Source organism: Triticum dicoccoides, chromosome 1B (genome assembly GCF_002162155.2).
Source record: "Triticum dicoccoides isolate Atlit2015 ecotype Zavitan chromosome 1B, WEW_v2.0, whole genome shotgun sequence".
Taxonomy (NCBI): domain Eukaryota; kingdom Viridiplantae; phylum Streptophyta; class Magnoliopsida; order Poales; family Poaceae; genus Triticum; species Triticum dicoccoides.
Window position 1 is genome coordinate 661,735,560 of NC_041381.1, and position 5,384 is coordinate 661,740,943.

Genomic DNA, 5,384 nt, shown 5'->3' on the forward strand with positions numbered 1-5,384 from the left:
CCCCTGACTCACCAGCACTTTTGACGGCGCCGTCCGTTGCCGTCAGACGGAAAACAACGCCAACGGCTAAACTATGCCGACGGCTGTCCCACGGCCGTCGGCATACACACCTATGCCGACGGCTATACTACGCCGACGGTCTGACACATCTACGCTGACGTGATCTACGCCGACGGCAGCCGTAGGCATAGATCTATGCCGACGGCAAAGGACCTATGCCGACGGTCCTGGGCCGTAAGCATAGCCCGCGAGTCCGGTAGTGGTTGTACTTGCCAGAACTTCCTTTTTTTTGCAAAGAACTGCTAGTCCACTATGATGATCTTCTTTTTGCGCCAATTCTACCATTCCCTGAAAGAATGAAATGATGCTAGATAATAGTCAAATCATGAATGGACACACAAGAACATGATCACACCAGCATGCTTACTATATTGCGTATACCAAAATCCTGGCATGTTGTGCTGGTAGATTCTGAATAGTCCAAGTGAGCATGGAACATTGGGCAAGAAAGGTATATTTAACATTCACTAAGTTGGTATATATAGGTTTCAACAGGAAAGAAAAGACAGGAAGAATGAAGGTTCAACCGGGACTTGCTTAATTAGATCCTTGGTTAGGCTGATAATCATAAAGACTCTGCACTAGGTGGATCCAACTAGTACACTTGTCATCAGTCAGTGACCGGCTGGGAAATAATTCTTTTAGGTAACCAGAATTTTATTCAAGGTTAATAATGTTCGGAATACAAACTATATTCGGTACCGATCCTAGCTACAAGTGGCGACCAAAAGCTAGTGTAGGGGCCTCCTTTGCCAATGCATGAGCTTCAAAATTGCTCTCCGGCTTCTCGAAAGTGAAGCAAGCATCATCAAACTCCTTTCTTCTATGATTGGTCTGTGTCAGCACCATCGCATAGGAGGCTGTCGCTCCCTTCTTGATGTTCATTATAACCTTCATATAGGGCTAGTTTGGTTTGTGTCCTGGTGTTTTTTTGCATGGCCTGGAGCGTGCCTGGGAATTTCCTGGTAGCTGTTTAATTATTGTCCTGAAAGTGCCTGGGTTGACCTGGCCTGGAATTGCTTGGAGGTGGTTAGCCTGATGGAGAAGCCAGGTAAAGTGTGTTAGCCTGGTCCAGGCGTGGGATTTCAAACGCTTGGGGGCTGCCTGGGACGGTAAGCACAGAAAATGCCACTGGCCAAGCCTGAAGATGGCCCCACGAAATGATTTTTTTAATTCTAACAACACCGTCAAGCCAGGCCAAGAAGCAAACACCTATTAGTCCATGCTGCCTAACCAGGCAACAAGATACCGGATGTGGCCAAATTCGCTGTTCTGACCCTTATGCGAAAGTTTAGCACGATTTGATCCTATTTGTCAAAAAAAAGTTCGGATCTGACCCTTTTTCTACCGCCATAGACGTTGGCGGCAGGATATAACATGCTACCGCCATAGTTAACATGATGACGTGGCAACGATGTGGCAAGTGGCTACCGCCACACTTGGTGGCGGTAGGACCTGAGCCAAAGTAAATTATAAAGAACATGCGTTGCCTTGTAGTACTCTCTCCGTCCGGAAATACTTGTCCTAAAAATGGATAAAATGGATGTATCTATAGCTAAAATAAGTCTAGATGCAATCATTTTTAGGACAAGTATTTCTGGACTGCCTGCTGGCTAGAGCCTTCAGGTTAGCAACAATTGGTCTTGGGCTTGAGTATTGCCAAGGACAAGTTTCTTTTTGTTTATTTTTTGCCAGTAATAATTTTAAAAATAGCCAAATTGATGTTACATACGGGTTACTATCAAAAACATTCTTTTGACAATGTAAAATAGCACTTATAAGGATTTTTTTAAGGAATGACTGGAGAAGATCTTTTCTATTTTCTAAATACAATCACAGGATGTATGCTTCCTTATGTGCAAGATATGGTGGCATCTTCATTCAACATCTTCACGGTCCACCGATTACCGTGCCACAATTGTGTCCTACGCCTAGTAAAAATGACACAATTGTGGCACGGTAACCTATGGACCTTGAAAATGTTGAATGAAGATGCCACCATATTTTGCACATAAGGAAACATGCATCCTGTGATTGTATTTAAAAAAGATCATCTCATGTCATTCCTTAAAAGAAAAACTTTCCTTATAAATGATATTTACATGGTTAAAAATGTTTTTGATAGTAATCTGTGTGTAACATCAATTAGGCTATCTTTTTCATTGGTATTGGGCAAAAAAAATAAAACAATAAATATTTGCCCTTGGCAAATATCAAACCCAAGATCTACTGTTGATAATGCGCATGCTCTATCCAGCCGGCCATCAAAGAAGTTTAGTAGTGACGGGGGACGCACATTATTTATAGCATTCAGTTCGGCCCATGTCCTACCGCCATCAAGTGTGGCGGTAGCCACTTGACACATCATTGCCACATCATCATGTTGACCAGAAGCCTACCGCCATTGACTATGGTGATATCATGTTATATCCTACTGCCAATGTCTATGGCGGTAGAAAAAGGTTCAGATACAAACTTTTTTATGAATAGGGTCAAATCGTGCTAAACTTTCCCATGAGGGTCAGAACAGTGAATTTGGCCACCGGATGTACACGTCCACGCTAGGCAGCATGTTTGCCCAGGCATGAAGGCGTGGACACGATCCAAACTAGCTCATAGTCCGAGGCAATCACTAACCCGCGTAAATTAAGGTCTGCCGCCAGTGCAAGTGCCTTGTTGCAGGCTTTGCCTATAAGCTCGCATGATCAACAAGACCCTCGAAAACCATTGCGGAGGCTCACTCCTGCATACAACAGCAGCCACTCCCACATGTTGCCTTAGCGGGACAGCCCACCATCTACATTAACCTTCGCAGTGTTTCCCTCGGGTGCAAATCCATCTGTGGTTCCTTTGATGGGTTACTGAATAAGGGTTTGTGTGGCTGGGAAATAGCTGATATGGTAGATTAGGAGGAAGATGCCGCGGGCCTGAGTCGTGTTGCTTTTTGGATTATCCGTTGATCATCGATGGTTCCTGATGCCTCATATGCCTACACCTACAATATTCAATGTGAAACAAATAATGCATGATAGGAATCAATGATTCCACTACAAAGACGTAAGACGAGAATAAGCTATTCATCTTTGGCTCCGGGAAGCCTCACTCTGTATAAAAGATACGCGTGCATGGAAGAGGGTGTGACATGAAGTCATTGGTTTCTAGTAGAATTCCTTGGTTATGAGCACGGTCCTCGAGTAGGTAAGAACCAAATTTGTTGTGTTTGTTTCTCCCAGGGTAGGTCAGATACAATGAGAACTTCAAACAAAAGATAAATGCCCTGAGATTGTTTGTCCTTGGCTAGATCAATCTATTAGGCTTGGGGGTACATTCTCCTTTTCAAGAAAAGAAAGATCAATCTATTAGGCTACAAGAGCTCTGAATATACATTACATTTCATAAGTTTATTTTAGAAGTATTTATCTTCGGTCTCTACACCAAGATGATGCAATTAGCTAAGAGAAAAAGCGGTACACATTCAGTCCTCGGAAGGGAAAAACAAGCTAAGTAATTGGTGGTATTTTGTGACTCAACGTGTTAATTAGACCATTCATCGTCTTGGCTAGATAGATCAATCATAAGTTTGACCTTGAGGATGTCTTCTTGATTATTATTTTGCGGTTGAACTTTAGGAAGAATCCAAAAAAAAAAGTCCCCTTCTCCCCATTATTGTCCAAATCTGTTCGAACTACCACAGCCAAGACCACCTATAACAATACACCTATGCAAATTTGATCAGACCATGCACCATAGTGTTGCTTCGGGATTATCTGACGTGCAACGGATAATTAAAAAAGGTCGCGTAGACCTGAGGCGACATATTTTTCTTTCCAATTTCAATTGATTGCATTCAAGCCATTGAATCGGAAAATGAGCAACCAAATATGTTTCTTCTTCCTCCAGCCGTTTTTTGGATTAGAACAAGCGGATCGCAGTTTGAGTCGATTGCATCCAACTCGATTTCTCTCCCGTCCCTCCATGCCTTGCCTTCGTCAAGTCCCTGTCCGATCCCTCATGTCCACAACGTCCACACCTCAGGCCCAGGATCAGCCGACTCGGCCTTGGTCGTTACTTCTCGTTCACAGAAGAACCGACTAACACATTTTTGTGCCCGGTTGTTTGTGCAATTTGCAAAGTGAATTAAAATTTATTATTCCATAGAAACGTCAAAACATATGCATAGTATAAAGATCTCTGAATGCAACTTTAGCATTCACAATTTGGTTTTATCCGTGATTGTGGAACCATATGCGTCGTCGCTACTGTTGTGAGTTTTTTTTTTTTTAGAAAAGGAGGATGACCCCCGGCCTCTGCATCTGGAAGATGCATACGGCCACTTTATTGATTATTCTCGAGGACCTTACAAAGTATTACAACAATATGCCTGAATCCGCCATCTTGGCAACATATGCCACTACTCCTATCCATATGATGAAGGGGTGCTACCTGGGCCACATACCCGGTCTACTCACCTAAACCTATCATCAAAAGCCAGAAGCTCCAGCCTAGCCACATACCGGGTCTGGGGCATAAACTGGTCTGACGCACTCACATGTGTCGTCGCCGCCATCTTTCACAGGTCCGTCTTCAGAGCAGATATTGAGGCTTCTACCTTGTCAGGCCACTCCGTCATCGACGCCACCTTGACGCCAAACAACTACCTCCACCTGCGCGAGTCCATCCCCGCGCATCGGGCGCCGAGTCTCCACTGCACCACGCCGCCGAGATTCGCCGTCATCAATGTGAAGGATGAAGTACCGCTCCACCAATAAGGCACCCGCTGGTCCCTCGATCCCGTGTACGCCTCCAAGAATGACGCCCCCAAGGAGGAAACGACACCAACGCGTCGCCGTCATCCGATCAACTGATCTAGGGTTTCCCCCGGAGGTAGCGGATAGAGGTCTAGAGCTTCTCCACGGCGATGCCTTCAAGAAGGTAATGACACCACATGGTGCCACCAACGCCGGTCTTGGCAACAAGCCGAGCACAAGGTTTTCACCCGGATCCGCTCGAAGAACCTCCATCACGTATTGTGCGCACGGGTCGCCGCCGATCTGAGCCGCCGCACATCGAGAAAGCCGCACCGGGCAGATCGGATCTTTCCGAAGGGCAAACCACACATGGCGCCGACCCAACCACCAGGCCCTCCATACCGCCACCGCCGATCCGAGGACAGATGGTCCGCCGCTGCAGATCCGGCCACCACCGCCGAACGCAGCCAAGGCCGCTGCCCGACGCAGGGCCGGCCGCCGCAACCGCCACCACCACCGCCCTAGGACGAGGCCGCCGCCGCGCTGCCGCCGGTCAAGGCAGGCCCGCCACGCCAC